Source organism: Grampus griseus, assembly GCF_964374135.1.
Source record: "Grampus griseus genome assembly, chromosome: 7".
Taxonomy (NCBI): domain Eukaryota; kingdom Metazoa; phylum Chordata; class Mammalia; order Artiodactyla; family Delphinidae; genus Grampus; species Grampus griseus.
Genome location: NC_139001.1, coordinates 98669365 through 98687851, shown reverse-complemented (window position 1 = coordinate 98687851; position 18487 = coordinate 98669365). Strand labels below are relative to the sequence as shown.

General features: G+C 39.7%; 1 pseudogene across 1 annotated transcript; it reads right to left on the bottom strand.

Moving 5' to 3' along the window:
* Window positions 1–12993: 12993 nt before the first annotated feature.
* Window positions 12994–15321, bottom strand: LOC309825389 (nudC domain-containing protein 1-like; annotated as a pseudogene). The gene is made up of 3 exons: window positions 15204–15321; window positions 14894–15073; window positions 12994–14613 (listed from the first exon to the last, which is right to left on the bottom strand). The product of its transcript is annotated as a nudC domain-containing protein 1-like (transcript).
* Window positions 15322–18487: the final 3166 nt, after the last annotated feature.

The window sequence follows — 18487 nt, the reverse complement described above, 5'->3', positions numbered from 1 at the left end:
CTGCTGGTCCTAGGACTGCGCTTTGTGAATCATTACCCTCAGGAAGAGCAGTGACTTCGAAGTTGGAATTCCCCTGTTCTCCATTAGTGGATTTACTGGGGGGCAGGAGGGGGGGCAGGTATTTAATCCAGGTAGGCCTACATTTCCTTAGCTGTAAAATGGAGGTTAATGCTACCTACCTGGGACTGTGAGAATTGAGGTAGTAAAGTTGGAAGTGCCCAGTCCTACATGCCTGGGGGCCTTGATAAATGCTGATTCCCTTGTTCCATCCTCCCCTTCCTATTCTCAAATGGAAAGGGAGGAACTAAACTTAACGCCTTCTAAGTTCCTGTCACCTCTCAAATTCTGTGATTCTAAAAGTTCTCTAGTTCAAGAGACAATGCCAAACACTGTATGTGTGTTTGGTGCTTTACAGAGAGTGGTGTGGTGGTAACAGTGAGATTGCATAGACCATAGTTTCGCTTCTGCTTTCATTACAGCTTAGCATCCAGACTCTGTAAAGAAGTTTTCAGTGAGATTTGAAAGCAGCATTGAAGAAATTATATTTGAATTCATGACGGTTTCTGGAGGCTGAGTGTATCAGATAAATCGGCATGCTTTTCTCAACGACTGGCCTTATTAGAGTCTCCACTATGTTGCCTCCTATAATGCATGCTCAAATGTGTAGTTTTCATTACCTGCATGATTTTCAGACAGCATTAAATAAGCTGCAAAACAAATCCAAGCTAAAACTGTGAGCATATAATTTTTTAAAATTTTATTTATTTATTTATTTATTGGCTGCGTTGGGTCTTCGTTGCTGCGTGCGGGCTTTCTCTAGTTGGGGCGAGCGGGGGCTACTCTTCGTTGTGGTGCACGGGCTTCTCGTTGTGGTGGCTTCTCGTTGCAGAGCATGGGCTCTAGGCACATGGGCTTCAGTAGTTGTGGCACACGGGCTCAGTAGTTGTGGCTCGCAGGTTCTAGAGCGCAGGCTCAGTAGTTGTGGCGCATGGGCTTAGTTGCTCCATGGCATGGGGGATCTTCCCAGACCAGGGCTCGAACCCGTGTCCCCTGCACTGGCAGGCGGATTCTTAACCACTGTGCCATCAGGGAAGCCTGTGAGCATATAATTTTTATAGCATGAAGTTATTCAGTGTTTTATTTAAAAATAGTCACTAGTGTATTTACTCTTGTGAATTTATAATCTAAAAAATTGGGGATGCTAAAAGTACTGGGCTAAAATACTATTAGATTTTTTTAACTTCATCTTGTTAAAGAAAATAATCACAACCAGGGTCCTTTTTCTTTACCCCGCCATCTAAATCTATACAGTATATATGCTAACGTACATATATGGAATCTAAGAAAACGGTACTGAAGAACCTAGTGGCAGGGCAGGAATCAAGACGCAGACATAGAGAACAGAGACTTGAGGATGCTGGTGGGGAGGGGGAAGGTGGGACAAAGTGAGAGAGTGGCATGGACATATATACATATATACACTCCCAAATGTAAAATAGATTATAGTGGGAAGCAGCCGCATAGCACAGGGAGATCAGCTTGGTGCTTTGTGACCACCTAGAGGGGTGTGATAGGGAGGGTGGGAGAGAGACACAAGAGGGAGGGGATATGGGGATATATATATACATATAGCTGATTCACTTTGTTATACAGCAGAAACTAACACACCATTGTAAAGCAATTATACTCCAATAAAGATATTTAAAAAAATAAATCTATACAGTAAATTTGGGGATGAGTATGTACAACAAAAAGCACATGCAGCTAAGTGATTGGGGTTTGGCGACATATGTGGAACTTGAATAAAGCATTTGCAGCCATCCAGGATGATCTCCTTAAACTACTGACTGCCGGGGGCCTGCAGGATGTGCACTGGAAACATGGGTGGGAGAGCTTTTCCCACACGCTGGAGGCTCTGACTGCATTTGAAATACCTATTTTTAAAAACCTGAGCAGAAGGAGGCTAGAAAGAATGCAGACAGGACATTGAAAATGCTAATTCCCTTTGTTAGTAGAACATGAAATACCTGATAGTGGCCAAAAAAAAAAAAAAGTCAATGCCAGGATACAATGTAGGGTAAAGTTCAACTAGTATAATCTGAAGTGGGTCTTAATATTCAGATTCATGTTAGAGGTTAGGCAGCAATATTTTTGTGGAACCAGGCATATATATTTATTTTGCCTTTCTTTATAGTCATACTGGTAAATTCTTGGGAAGGTTGGTTTTGCATCCAAGGTATTTTCTATATGGTTGACCCTTGAACAACACGGGGGTTAATCTGAGGATAATTTATAGTCGACCCTCCATCTCCCATGGTTCCTCCATATCCGTATATTCAACCACAGACCTTTATAGTCCTGTAATATTTACTGTTGAACAATATCTGCATATTAGTGGACCTGTGCGGTTACATCTGAACAGCTGTTCAAGGGTCAACTGTACTAAAATTTTATAGTATATTATTAATCCCCTTTGGCTAGTAAATTAAAGCTGAAATTATCAAGTGTCAACATACTGTGATTTGTATTTTAACATAAGACAAGAGTGCATCATTTTGATCAAGTTGCAGCATTTTAATTTTATCTGATGGGTCTATATTGAGTAATCAGTAGCTAAGTGCAAATACTCCCATCCCTGTAGTAGAGATCATTTTATATAAAAGTCACCTTAATTACTAGACCCAGAAGGCCAGAGGTGATGAAAGAGTACTTTAGAAAGATGAAATGTTAAATAAATAAACAAATTAAGGAAACAATCTGAGATAGATTTGCCTAAGTGTAATTTAATGCAGATATTTACCTCAGATTTGTTTTTAAACTTGATAATTTTATTCTTCCATCTGTTTAATAAAATGAATATTTTCTGATTTTCAGAACCTGGCATATTTAAATTTTAAACACAATTATAAAATTAATTCTAATTACTACTTATGGTACAAATTCTATTCTAATTTGGGGCCAGAACTATCCCAGTTTTGCAGGCAATTTGAAACTGCTTTTTTTTTTTTTTTTTGCTGTATGCGGGCCTCTCACTGTTGTGGCCTCTCCCGTTGCGGAGCACAGGCTCCAGACGCGCAGGCACAGCGGCCATGGCTCACGGGCCTACGTGCTCCGTGGCATGTGGGATCCTCCCAGACTGGGGCACGAACCCGTGTCCCCTGCATCGGCAGGCGGACTCTCAACCACTGCACCACCAGGGAAGCCAGGGAAACTGCTTATTTTTATACTATATGATTTGGGAAAGATTATTTTATAGACTATGAATAACCTAATGTAAAGTATGTATGGTTTATTTTAATGCATTTGTGTAAAACCATATGTATATTCTACTTATAGTATGTACTTCTATTTCAGTAAAAATACATGAAAAATTCAGATCTGTCCTTGTGCAAACAAGTATTTGGTTGTTCTTTTTTTTCCGGCCACACCGCGCAGCATGCGGGATCTTAGTTCCCTGACCAGGGGTCAGACCCACGCTCCCTGTGATGGAAGTGCTGAGTCTTAACCACTGGACCGCCAGGGAAGTCCCAACAAGTATTTGATTTCTAAAGTTTCCTTTTATTCAAACATTTGCACTCATTCTTTCATGCCTGAGTCTCCAAGATGTATCTCAGGTATTTGATAAAGCAGATCTTCTGTAGAACAACGAGAAGAGCAGAGCCACGCACACGATGCAGCCGGAGACGAGGACGACAAAGAAGGGCCCTGCTTTTCCTTTTCTTCCTGCCGTTGACTCCCATTGCAGGGCGTAACCGGGAGCTTGGGACTTGGAGCCTCCGGATGTCAACTCTTCCGAGCTAGAGAGCAGAGGTCAAGCAGGCCCAGAGCTGGCATAGGCACTGGCTTGCGTTTGGAGGCCCGATTGTGTGGAAAACACGTTATCTTTAAACAGCAGAATCACAGTACGTGAAGATGTCACAGTACAAGAAATACTCTGGGGCTTCCCTGGTGGGGCAGTGGTTGAGGGTCCGCCTGCCGATGCGGGGGACACGGGTTCGTGCCCCAGTCCGGGAAGATCCCACATGCCGCGGAGTGGGTGGGCCCGTAAGCCATGGCCGCTGGGCCTGCGCGTCCGGAGCCTGTGCTCTGCTAAGGGAGAGGCAGCGACAGTGAGAGGCCCAAGTACCGCAAAAAGGAAAAAGTGTTAACATGAAAAAAAGAAAGTTGGTTTCATCTTTGGGCTTCTCTGGTGGCGCAGTGGTTGAGAGTCCGCCTACCGATGCAGGAGAAATGGGTTCGTGCCCCGGTCCGGGAAGATCCCACATGCCGCGGAGCGGCTGGGCCCGTGAGCCATGGCCGCTGAGCCTGCGCGTCCGGAGCCTGTGCTCCGTAACGGGAGAGGCCACAACAGTGAGAGGCCCGCGTACCGCCAAAAAAAAAAAGAAAAAAAGAAAAATACTCTGAAGCCAGGATTGGTTTTGTCCATCTCAGGTCCACTCCAGAAAGAGGATTTGGGGGGAAATGCCTGCCCTGGACTTCTGTTATCATTCCCAGCCCTCCTCCTCTACTTCCCACCGCCATCCTTTCCCTTTTCCTCTGCTCCTCAAAAATGTGGCTGCTTTAAAGCCAAACATAAAAATAGAACATGAAAAATATTTTTTAGTGACTGAGAGGATGAGAGCTAAAGCATTCAGGATAGTGTATTCACAGAAGTGTTGAAAAAGAGGAACTAAGAACAATAGTTTCTTAATATCTTGGAAGAGTCATGAAAGACTGAAAATAGAATCTTAAGGAGATAGTGTTCTCAAAACTTTGCTCTAATTATTTAAAACTCTTCATCTTAATTATTTTGAAAAGTCATTAAGCATTTGTCAATTCTAACCATTAGAGATAAAATTTTAAACTGGTTCATTAATCATAGGTTCATCATTTTACAGTTGGAAGGGTCTCTAGAGAGTTTCTAGTGACAGAATTAGGATGGCCATGTGTCCCAGTTTGTGGAGGACAGTCCCAGTTTACATCTTGTTGTCCTGGTATAATCATTAATAGTGCTCCAATAAAGAATGTAATTTATATTCATTCAATTATATGGCCACCCTAACGTACTCCAAGTTTCCTGACAACTAGGCTGCTGACAAATTTCACATTCTTTGATTCCCAATCTAGTGCTTTTTACTCTAGACCTGTGTGCTTGCATAAAGGAAGCCATATGAGCCAACAATCTTGGGTCTTTTGATCAGGATGTTAACTCCTACCTTGAATCAATTTTACTCCTGGAGTAGAATGCTAGGATACTTCACAGAGGTAAGTGAAGAGCCAGATTATCCGGTTTGCTCTGTTGGCCCAAATTTTCCTTCCTGGGGCCATAAACCAGTTATTATTATCAAGAAACAAATTAACAAGCAAATTTTTATTTTTCAGGTTTATTGAGGTATAATTGACAAAATAAGTTGTAATATGTAATATGATGATTTGATACACGTATACATTATGAAAGGATTTCCACTATAAATTTAATTAACACATCCATCACCTCACATACTTACTTTTTTTTTGGTCAAAAAGCTTAAGATCTACTCTCAGCAAATTTCAACTATAGTCACCATGCTATACATTAGATCCTTAGAACTTTGCTCACTTTATACCTGAAAGTTTGTGCCCTTTTACCAACCACTCCTCATCTCCCCCAACCCCCAGCCCATGGCAACTTCGGTTCTACTCTCTGTTTCTAGAAGCTTGACTTTTTCCTTTTTAGATTCCACATGTAAGTGGTACCATGCAGTACGTCTTATTTCACTTAGCATAATGCCTTCCAAGTTAATCCATGTTGCAAAGGGCAGGATTTCCTTCTTCTTAAAGTCTGAATAATATTATATATTATAAATGTATATTATATATATTATGTATATCATATATATATGATCTTCTTTATCCATTTGTATGTCAACAGACTTTTAGGTTTACCTTGGCTATTGTGAATAATGCTGCAATGAACATGAGAGTACAGATATCGATTTGAGATAGTGATTTTGTTTTCTTAGGATATATAGCCGGAAGTGGGATTGTTGGACTATATGGTAGCTTTGTTTTTTAATTTATTGGGGAACCTGTTTACTATTTTCCATAGTGGCTGCTATGCCATTTTACATTCCTGCTAACAGTGTACAAGGGTTTCCTTTTTTCCACATATTTACCAGCTTTTGTTATCACTTGTCTTTTTTATAAAGTCATCAGGCTGTGAGGTGATATTGCAGTTTCGATCTGTATTTCCCTGATGATTAGGGATGCTGAATTTCTTTTCATATACCAATTGGACACTTGTATGTCTTCTTTGGAGAAATGTCTATTCAGGTCCTTTGCCCATTTTTAAATTAGATTATTTGGTTTCTTTTGCTATTGAGTTGTATGAGTTCCTTATATATTTTGGATATTAACTCCTTATTGATATGTGGTTTGCAAATATTTTCTCCCATTCTATAAGTTACCTTTACATTTTGTTGATGTTTTCCTTTGCTGTGCAAGACCTTTTAGTTTGATTTGGTCCCAGTTGTTTATTTTTGCTTTTGTTGCTTTTGCTTTTGGTGTCAAATCCAAAAATTTCATTCTTTTGCATATGGATATCCAATTTCCCCAACACCATTTATTGAAGAAACTATCCTTTCCTCATTTTGTATTCTTGGTGCCTTTGTCAAAAATTAATTGACTAGGGCTTCCCTGGTGGCGCAGTGGTTGAGAGTCCACCTGCCAATGCAGGGGACACAGGTTCATGCCCTGGTCCGGGAAGATCCCACATGCTGCGGAGCGGCTGGGCCCGTGAGCCATGGCCGCTGAGCCTGCGCATCCAGAACCTGTGCTCCGCAATGGGAGAGGCCACAACAGTGAGAGGCCCGCGTACCGCAAAAAAAAAAAATTAATTGACTAGATGTGTATGGGTTTGTTTCTCTTCTGGGCACTCTATTCTGTTTCATTGATCTATGTGTCTGTTTTTATGCCAATGACATACTGTTTTGATTACAGTTGCTTTGTAATATAGTTTGAAATCAAGAAATATGATGCCTCCAGCTTTGATCTTTTTGCTCAAGATTGCTTTAGCTATTCAGGGTCTTTTGTGGTTCCAGATGAATTTAGCATTGATTTTTCTGTTTCTTGAAAAATGACATTGGAATTTTGGTAGAGATTGCATTGCACCCATAGATGGATAAGTATGGACAATTAATTTTTCCAATCCATGAATATGGACTATCTGTTCAATTATTTGTATCTTCAATTTCTTTCATCAGTCTTTTATAGTTTTCAGCATATAGATCATTCACCTCCTTGGTTAAATTTATTCCTAAGTATTTTTACCATATTTGATGTTATTGTAAATGGGATTTTTTTCCTTAGTTTCTCTCTCTGATGGTTCATTGTTACTGAGTAGAAATACAACTGATTTTTATATATTGATTTTTATGTATTAATTTTTGTACTCAGCGACTTTACTGAATGCATTTATCAGTTCTAACAGTTTTTTGATGGAATCTTTAGGTTTTTTTTTAATATATATGAGATCATGTCGTCTACAAACATAGACAGTTTTACTTCTTCCTTTCTGATTTGTATGTCATTTTATTTCTTTTTCTTCCTTGATTTATCTGACTAGGACTTCTGGGACTATGTTAAATAGAAGTGCTAAGAGTAGGCATCCTTGTCTTGTTCCTGATCTTAGAAGAAAAGCCTTTAGCTTTTCATTGTTGAGTATGGAGTTAGCTGTGGGGTTGTCATGTGGGGTACATTCCTTCTATACCTAATTTGTTGAGAGTTTTTAATCATGAATGGGTGTTGGATTTTGTCAAATGCTTTTTCTTCATCTATTTAGACAATCATATAATTTTTATCCTTCATTCTGTTAATGTGGTGTATCATATTTATTGATTGGCATATGTTGTACCATCCTTGCATCTCAGAGATAAATCCCACTTGATCGTGGTGTTTGATTCTTTTAATGTGCTGTTGAATTTAGTTTGCTAATATTTTGTTGAGGATTTTTGCATCTTTGTTTATCAAAGATATTGGCCAAGGAAATTTTCTTGTTGTGGCCTTTTCTGGCTTTGGTGTCAGGGTAATGCTGGCCTCTTAAAATGAGTTTAGAAGTGTTCCCTTCTCTTCTATCTTTTGGAAGAGTTTGAGAAGGATAAGTATTATTTCTTTTTAACTCTTTGGCAGAATTCACCAGCAAAGCCTTCTGGTCCTGCACTTTTCTTTATTGGGAGGTTTTGATTACTGATTCAGTCTTCTTATTAGTAATTGGTCTGTTCAGATTTTCTGTTTCTTCATGAATCAGTCTTAGTAGGAATGGATCCATTTCTTCTAGACTGTCCAGTTTGTTGGCAAGTAATTGTTCGTAGAAGTCTCTTTTGATCCTTAGTAGTTCTGTGGTATCAGTTGTAATGTCTCCTCTTGTTTCTGATTTTAATCATTTGAGTCTTCTCTCTTTTTTTTTAGTCCGGCTAAAGGTTTGTCAATTTTGTTTGTCTTAGTTTCATTGATCTTTTCTGTTATGTTTCTAATCTATTTATTTTGGCTCTGAACTTTGTTATTTCCTTCCTTCTACTAACTTTGGGTTTAGTTTGTTCTTTATTTAGTTTCCTTCAGGTGTAAAATTAACTTGTTTATTTAAGATCTTTCTTTTTTCTTAATGTAGGCATTTAATGCTATAAAATTCATGTTTAGAACTGCTTTTGCATCCCATAAGTTTTGGTATGTTGTGTTTTTGTTTAAAGATATTTTTTGATTGCCCTTTTGATTTCTTCCTTGATCCATTCAGGAGCATGTTTCTTAATCGTCACATATTTGTGAATTTTTCAATTTTCCTCTTGTCATTGATTTCTAGTTTTAAACCACTGTGGTCACAAAAGATGCTTGCTAAAATTTCAGTGTACTTAAATTTGTTAACACTTGTTTTATGGCCTAACATATGACCAATCCTGGAGAATATTCTGTGTGTGCTTGAGAAGAGTATGTATTCTTCTGCTTTTGGATGAAATGTTCTGTATATGTCTGTTATGTTCATCTTTAACATGTAGTTCAAGTCCAGTTTGGTTACTGACTTTCTGTTTGAATGATCTCTCCATTGTCAAAAGGGGGATATTGAAGTCCCCTGCAACTACTGTGTTGTTATCTATTCAATTGGATGTTGGGCACATTAATATTTATAATTGTTATATCCTTCTTGATGAATTGGTCACCTAATCATTATATAATGACCTTCTTTGCCTCTTTTTACAGCTTTTCACTTAAAGTCTATTTTGTCTGATGTAAATATAGCTACCCTGCTCTCTTTTGGTTCCCATCTGCATGGAATAGCTTTTTTCCCATCCATTCACTTTCAGTCTATGTGTATCTTTAAAACTGAAGTGAGTCTCTTTTCAGCATTTATGTGGGTCTTATCATTATTATAATTTTAAAATCCATTCACCCACTCTATATCTTTTGACTGGAGAATTTAGTTTACTTACATTTACTTTTTGATATGTATCGACTTACTATTGCTATGTTGTTAATTGTTTTCTGGCTTTTTTTGTAGTTCCTTTGTTCCTTTCTTGCTCTCTTATTTCATGATTTGATGATTTTCTGTAATTGTATGCTTTGCTTCCTTTCTTCTTATCTTCTTTTGTATCTACTGTAGGTTTTCACTTTGTGGTTATCATAACAACTTCATATGCATACAAAGGCTCTACATATGCTTACTCTCCCTCCCACATTTTATGTTTTTGATGTTACAAATTGCATCTCTTTAAATTATGTATCTATTAACAAATTATTATAGCTATAGTTATTTTTAATGCTTTTTTCTCTTATCCTTTATACTAGAGTTATAAGTGATTTATGCATCCTCATTGCAACATGAGAGTATTCTGAATTCACGTAGACATTTACCTCTACCAGTGAGTTTTATGCTTTCATATATTTTCATGTTACTAATTAGCATCCTTTTGTTTCAGCTTGAAGAACTCCCTTAAACATTTCTTATAAGGCCATTCTAGTGGTAATGGACTCCTTCAGCTTGTGTTTGTCTGGGAAATCTTTATCTCTTCTTTAATTCTGAAGGATAAGTTGGCTAGAATATTCTTGGTTGGCAGTTTTTTTCTTTTAGCATCTTAACTATGTCATCCGACTCTCTTCTGGTCTACAAGGTTTCTGCTGAAAAATCCAATGATAGTCTTATGGAGGTTCTTCAGCTCCCTGATGCAGGCTAACTGGAAGCCTGACCTTCAGGCAGCAGCTGGGAAAGTCAGGACGTTAGCTATGTGGTCTAGCCCCTATCGGGGAGAAACCAAGAGCTGGGTGTTTTTGCTTACTCTGTGCCAAGCCAAAGGGGAAAGTCACTGGTGGTGCTTGTGCATCTATATAGAATGGCCTGTTTTCTTTGTTGGTTTTTTTGTTTTGTTTTTTGCTGCGTTGGGTCTTTATTGCTGTGTGCAGGCTTTCTCTAGTTGCAGTGAGTGGGTGCTACTCTGTTGTGGTGCACTTCTGTGGAGGGGAAGTCAGGAGCCTCTTATCTAGCCTTCTCGGTGATGTCCTCCATGTGACATTCTTAAGGGGCCTTTGGGCTGCTCACACCTTCCTCTTGTTTGAGCATCTCCACTTGAATCTTGCCACACACATTTAGTTTTAAATTGGCATTGAGGAGAAACATCTGGAATCAAATCTAGCCACATAGACCCAAATCACCCCAAGAGCTAAGGGAATATAAAATATACAACAGGTACTGCTTTCATAAAGATTAAGAAAAAACCTTAACAGGTAAGTAACTATACCTTCAAACCAAAAAATAGCAGGTAATCATGCTTTAGTTAAATGATCAACTACTACATCATCTCTAAGTGTCTGTACTATTCCAGAATGACCTGGACCCTAATCAAGATGACGAGTCCTTTAAAAAAATATGACTTTGGTGGGTGCATTTAAAAATTGCTTTAATGAGAGAGCAGTTATCACTTCCTGCTTCAGGAAACATTTCTGGTATATACCCCAAAAGAATGCAAATAGTTAAGCCTAATGCAGAATGATATACTCCATGAGCCTATGTAGGCAAAGAGCCTTACAAGTGATTTATTTGGTGAGCAGTGTGGAGAATGTGATCAGGTGCTTTAAAGAACATCAATTATGAAACTTCTATAAATATAATGGAGAGAAAAAGAAGCCTGGCCTTGACCATCAGCATTCGTCTGAGCTGCACTAAACCCAATCTGAAAAAATAATCCCAGAAGTTCAACCAAGAATGCATTGAAGTATTTCAACCATCAAATTAAGGACATAACTATGCGACCTTTTCTTTTGGGTGGTAATTCAGGACTATTAACCCTATTTTCTTGGACAGTGTTGAGAAACCACTCAATCTTGGATGTACTTGTGTAAACCTGAATTTTCAACTCAGATCTTTTTCTTTCCTGACACTTATTTTAGATGGATTACTTAAGCATACCTGCATGAAACTATTTCTTAATTCAAGTCCTGCTGAATACCAGTGTCCCATGAGATTAACTCAATGGGCGTTCCGAAACAAAACAAAACATAAAACCAAAAGCTGATTCCATGGTTGAATAAATTGGGAAACATGCTTACATGTTCCTGCTTTCACTGCAGGATCACGTGAAAGATTTAATATCCTTTGTAAATAATGACTTCCTAGAAAGGTTGGGGTCCAATTTGCAGTCTTCTTCAAACTTATCTGATCAAGGATCCCCCCTGTAAACTCTTGCTTTTTTTTTTTTTTAAATAAATTTATTTATTTATTTTTGGCTGCGTTGGGTCTTTGTTGCTGCGCGCGGGCTTTCTTTAGTTGCGGTGAGTGGGGGCTACTCTTCCTTGGGGTGCGCAGGCTTCTCATTGCGGTGGCTTCTCGTTGCAGAACACAGACTCTTGGCGCACGGGCTTTAGTAGTTGTGGTGCGCGGGCTCAGTAGTTGTGGCTTGCGGGCTCAGTAGCTGTGGCTCGCGGGCCCTAGAGCGCAGGTTCAGTAGTGTAGCGCATGGGCTTAGTTGCTCCGTGGCATGTGGGATCTTCCCAGACCAGAGCTCGAACCCGTGTCCCCTGCATCGGCAGGCGGGTTCTTAACCACTAACCACCCAACCCTTGCTTTTTGGGCTAAACATTTATCCGTGCGTGTAGAGATGTTTCTGTTCCATGGAATATGGTTTAGAAATTGCTGCTATTGAAGATAGCAAATGACTGAAAAGAGGTCAGGAATCTTTACGCATTTCTGTGTCGTTTGAGTTTTTGGTAGAAGAAATGTTTCCCCTCCTGTGATAATGAAGGGGCTGAATACATGGCGTATTTTCCTAGCACAGGTGGCCAATTTGAGGTGCTCTGGCAAACAACGTGGTGTCCCTAATAAGTACAAAGTATTTTTACCTTCCGCTTAGAGTAAAACCTCATACAGCATGAAATAGAAAAGCAGTTCAAAAATAATGTCTCCTATACTCTTTTTTTTACACGATAAATATTTTTGTTTATTTTTTTATTTTATTTATTATTGTTTTAATTTATTTTACTTTTTGGCGGTACGTGGGCCTCTCACTGTTGTGGCCTCTCCCGTTGCGGAGCACAGGCTCTGGACACGCAGGCTTAGCGGCCATGGCTCATGGGCCCAGCCGCTCCGCGGCACGTGGGATCTTCCCGGACCGGGGCACGAACCCGTGTCCCCTGCATCGGCAGGCAGACTCTCAACCACTGCGCCACCAGGGAAGCCCCAATATTTTTATTTTTAAACAATGAATTGTACATCTTTCATATAAAAGATGAGATTCTAGCCTCTGTTTTTAAAAAATTATACTTGCTAATACTATCTTTACATTTTTTACAGAAGCTAATTTTCTCTAAATTTGCAGCTTCATTCCATAGCTTTTATAGACTCATAGTCTCGAATATATTTCCCATATCCTTTAAGAAATAAATTCATACAAGATAATTTTAACACAATAAAACTTAACAGGTTACAGCACAACTGCCTAGCCTTCCAGCTACCACTGAATACTTTTCCAGTACAGAGAAGCCAACATGTTGGAGTAATTAATTCTCTGTATTTACCTTTATTAAAAAGAGCTTTTTGGTAGTGAGAACAAATAATCTCTCATTTGTTGCTTGAAAGCCTAAAATAGGATCACTGGTTTCTAGGCTTGCTACTTGCTGCTTAGCAACCTGCCCTACTTGCCTGCCTTCCTTCCTATTATTGTAAAGTACAGTGGACATGGGTGTGGGCTGACGATAGATGAAAACTGGTTGAAGGCACTCGCAAAGGGCTGCATAAGAATAATTTGGAGCACAGGCAAAAAAATTTTGGGGTCTCTTTCATACTTGGACGTAGCCTAAAGCATTGAAAATTGCGATATGCTCCCACGTATCGTCTTGGTTGCTGGAGTGTGGTTGCCAGTGTAGAGCATCAACATCATGGTGCAAACAGAAGCAGGGCATTTCTTTAGGATCCACTATGACAGAGAAAAGGTACTGGTTGCTTCCAAGATTCACCCACTTATATGGCAATCCTTTCTTCTCCCCATGTTCAGATGAACCAGCTCTCCTATCCAATCTCTCCTTGGTGGTACCTGTTTTTCCTTGGATTTTCAAGCTAGTTGATTGCCCTGTAACCTCAGATCTCAAATGAGTAGTTTTTAAATGTACTGCCATCAAATCTGCATAAACTGGAGCTCTCTTCAAAGAAAGTACCACATTATTCTCACCAACTCTTGAGCATTACAAGGAGGTCTATCTGGATTTGGCTTCAGTTCATCAGAGGTCAAATGCATCAGACGTTCAGCTATTGCAGCACATTGAGCTGAGTCTCTTATAAATTCCCCGTTTATCACCGACCACTAGTTCTGGCCATGTCAGTCCTTCATTCTTCTTAATCAAGGAAATCTCCAAGCTATTGTTCTCTTTAATTATCCATATAGTGCTTTCTTCATGATCCATAGATGAATAGAGATTTCCTTCCAGAAACCTCTGACCCTTCAGCACAACGTTGACATGATCAGGCAAAAACTGTATTTGAATGTCTTCCTTAGTACAGTCTTCTGGAAGCGGTATTGTTACTATCAAATCATCTTCAGTCTGTTGCCAGTAGTACAGAGGTTCTTTGATTATCTCTGACATGTCTTCATCCTTACTTTCTTCAAGCTCTTGACCAACTTGAACAAATGTAAAGGACTTGTAGGAGACAATCATTAGACCATTCCCATCGGGCTCAAAAGCGACATAATGGGGCACTGACTTTCCACAGAGAATATTATGCTTAGTAATTTCATATTTTTTATTATCTTTATTTTTCTTATTAATAGTGACCCACTCCAAGGAAACATAGAAACCACTTCCTTCCATATCCAATTCCTCTTTCTGTGTTCGAAGAAGCAGCATAGTTATCGAATGTTCTTCAGCTTTCAGCAATGAGATACTGTGATTTATGATAAAAGGACTGCCAAGCTCTTCATTAAACATAATATCCCATTTTTCAGATGCACTATTTCCACGTTCACCTGTTCGAATGAGACACAATCTTCCAGTTCCATCTGACAAGGTAACCCAAGTAGAAGATGTGAAATGGATGGATGTGCAAAGGCGCTTATCATATGCTGTCAAATCTGTAGGAAGTCGAAAACACCTCTCGTGGTTTTCCTAAGGCAGTGTCCAGCATCACTGTTTTTTGGGTTTTGTTTTATTTATTTATTTATTTAGCTGTGTTGGGTCTTCGTTTCTGTGCGAGGGCTTTCTCCAGTTGCGGCTAGCGGGGACCACTCTTCCTCGCGGTGCGCGGGCCTCTCACTGTCGTGGCCTCTCTTGTTGCAGAGCACAGGCTCCAGATGCTCAGGCCCAGTAGTTGTGGCTCACGGGCTTAGTTGCTCCGCGGCACGTGGGATCTTCCCAGACCAGGGCTCGAACCCGTGTCCCCTACATTGGCAGGCAGATTCTTAACCACTGCGCCACCAGGGAAGCCCAAGCATCACTGTTAAATTCATAATTCTTCCAACGTTATGAACGTAGTAGACACTGTCTTGATACCATGAATCACAATGTAGGTAATTATACATTCCAAAAGCATGCATGTGTTCCAGTGTATACTGATCATCTTGAAGTTTTATTTCTGCCACAGACAAGGCTAGGAGCTGTCACTGTTCCCACTAGGCAGACCAGAGAAAACTCCTAATTCATAGGCAGAGTACACAGAAAAGTCTTATCTCAGTGGTGAGGAATAATCAGACATAGACTGAGCATCGCTCCAGACAAGCCTGCGTCAAGCTCCAGCTGGTAACAGGGCAGCGGCTCGAGGGACAGCTTATAACCCTCGAAGTGGGGATCCAGCAGAGGTCTCTTCACCCACAGGGAGCAATTAGCGGCCACCTCCATCGCCTTCCAGGGTCCTAACATGAGAATTAATAAAGTTCGTGTTGAAAGGTCCACACTTCACACGTATCACCGTGGCTGGGAGGCGGCATGGTTCCCATCACTGTCTCCTGTACTTTTAAAATTAGATTCAAAAAACGAAATTAGATTCAGAAAAACCTGAAGAACCATTGCAATTACTGCCAAAATGTTTCAGAGGGCATTAGGTTAATGCCTCCTCTCCTAGGAGAGGAGTGGAAAGGAAGATAGATGCTCATCACCAGAGATAGGACTCTATTTGTTACGAGGATTTGTAGGGGCAGCACTTTGTTATTGGGTATTTGTTTTGAAATTGGAATTATATTTGTTGAATTTTAATCATAAGCAGGGAAATACATCTTCCTGAATGTAAGAAAATACATTAGCTAATTTGGGCCATAAATGTAAAAATTGCCCTTAGCATGTAATCATAGGAATACTAACTTTATGATACATTGTTTTTCTTTGATAAAGTTTTAGTTTAAAACCTGTTGGATTTAGCAAGGGATGAAGGTCAAGACCTGGTCATTTTTGCAGATAACACACGTACACACACACACACACACACACACACACACACACACACACATGCACACAAGTTCATTAAACTTTGACCTATATTTCATTCAGCAGTAATGTTTGCTATTAGAAATAATTCTACTTGCATCTTAATTTTGCTTACTCAATGAGTATGTTAAGTGTTTCATACAGTCTACCTTTAAAAACATCATAAATATACTAAACAGCAGTTCTTTAGTTGAAAGTGCTAATTTAATTAAACAAATACTTGTGTGGATTCCTACTATTTGCAAAGCTTCATTGAACACATTATGAATAAGATAATCTTTAAGGAACTTATGGTGTTTTGAGGGGACATGATAAGAAAAGTATCAAAAAAAAAACCAAAAAAAATAAACAGGTTATAATAGTTGCCATTATATAAGGTTGAAAGGAGGCCCATCAAGGGATGAGGAAAGGCTTTACACAGAAAGTGGCAATTGAGATGGACTTTGAAGATTGAAGTCAGATTTTGAGAGGTAGGTTCGTAGGCAGGAGATAACAAATGGCTGCATAGAATTGGAGTAATTTGTGAATGAGGAAAAGCAAGTCATCCAGTTTGGCTGGAGTTTAGATGGAATAAGTATTAGAGAGTAATGGGAAATAGAGTTAGGAAAGCAGCCTGTAAAGTATTCGTATCAGTCAGCTTAGGCAAAGCAGCAGTAACAAAGGACTCCAAATCACAGCAATGCAATAAGCTTATTTTTCACTTATATCAGGTTTCCATTATGCGTTGCCTGTAGCTCTGCTCCTTGCATCTTTGTTCTGGGCCCCGGCTGAAGAAGCAGCCCCTATGTGGAGGGTATCAGTTCTCGCTGAGGGAACTCTGCAATAGTTCTCCCAGTGACTGCTTGAAAGAGGCATGTGTTACTTCTCACATTGATTGGCCAAAGCACCTCATATGGCCAAACCTGCCATCACTAGGGTAGGGATATATAATCCACTTACAGGAAGGGACAGGAAGTAGATATTTTGAACAATTTACCAAAAGGCTTGAAAGCCAAGAATGGGTCATTTGCAATTAATTCTTTAAATGGTTAGGGGGTGTGGCAAGTTTCTGGATAAGAGTGTATGGTTTGGTAAAAAAAAAAAAAAAAAAGATGATTTTTATATTGCGTGTGCGTGTGTGTGTGTGTGTGTGCGAACACATAAGAATTCACTGGGGTACTTGCTTGTTATAAATGTAGGCGTCAGGATTCTAGAAGGTTGGATTCGGGGGCCCAGGAATCTGCATTTTAAGCAAGCAGTCTGGGAATAGTATGTAGATGGTCCACAGACCTCCTTGTAAGAAACCCTGGATTGAGGAATGAGTGGGGAGTGGCCAGGTGCAGATAAGGTGGGGCAGTGAGTGAGGGGATGGCAGGTTGTTGGTGGGTGCGAGGCCGCCGTGCCCTGGGGGCACATGGTATGTGGCCAGTACAGCGGCAGACAGACACACTGAAAGAGGAGAACAGGTAGAACTAGAACTACCCAAGAGGAAACAGCCAGGAAAGAGTAGTGAAAGGAGCAAATCTCTTTAGGAGGTGAGATTTCAAGGGATCTTGCTCTTCACTGAGAGGTAGGAGGCAAGCCTATCTGATGCAAGAAAGAGTTGAGAGCTAGAGGAGAGCAGAGGTAATAATCAGCAAGTCGCAGGAGACGCCCTGTTTTTAGAGCAGCTATTGAAGAAAACTGTTGACTAAAACCCACCACGTAAATTTGGTTTTGCATCGGGCCAGCAGGGGACGCTATGGTAGCACATATGCTGATAATTGGGCTCAGCTTCCTAGGCCCAGCAATGCCAGCTCTTACTGAATAGGATTCTTAACCCGACCTACAGTGCAGTATTTTGGGAGCTTCATTTATTACTTTTATAGCTGTGAACCTTCATAAAAAGAACTTTTAAGGTTTCTCTTTAATTATTAAGGCATCTAGTGTTTGGGGTTTTTTTTTTTTTTGAGCTGCCAGTTCCTACAGTCAAAAAGAAATTAATTCTGTAGAGTTTAAGGGCATTATTACCCATTTATTGACTTCACTTGAGGCATAGAATGGAGATTAGAAGAGGAGAAAAGACAAAGGAAAAAGAAAAGTGCATTCGTAGCATCACTCCTAGAAGGGGAATCTCTGGATCGCAGGATATGGGCTTTGTACTTTTTGTTAGATGCTATCTGATTGCCTTCCAGGGACTGTGGCAATTTATTTTTTCACCAATAATGCAAGGATCTTATTACTCTCTGTGAAAACCCACTGTATGCGTAAGCTTTTTAGTATTTGCCACTCTGACAGAGGAACTATGGGTAGTTTTAACTTGCATTTTTCTCCTGTGGGAGGAGAGACACTTTTTCACATCTAAATCTTATTTTTACATTTTTTTAATGCACTGTGTTTTCATGTTCTTTCCCCAGTATATTACTGGCCTTCCACTTATTGACTTGTAGAAGCTCTTTATGAGGTAAGTCAAAAGATTTAGTTGACAATAGAATAAATAAATTGTGCTATTCCATAGATGAATGATGAATGGCTTTCAAAGCATTCCCTGCCCCTATCTGCTCACTTGATTCAGTAATCACATAACTTGTTGACCCGTCTCTAAAACTACTGTGGGTTTTTATTT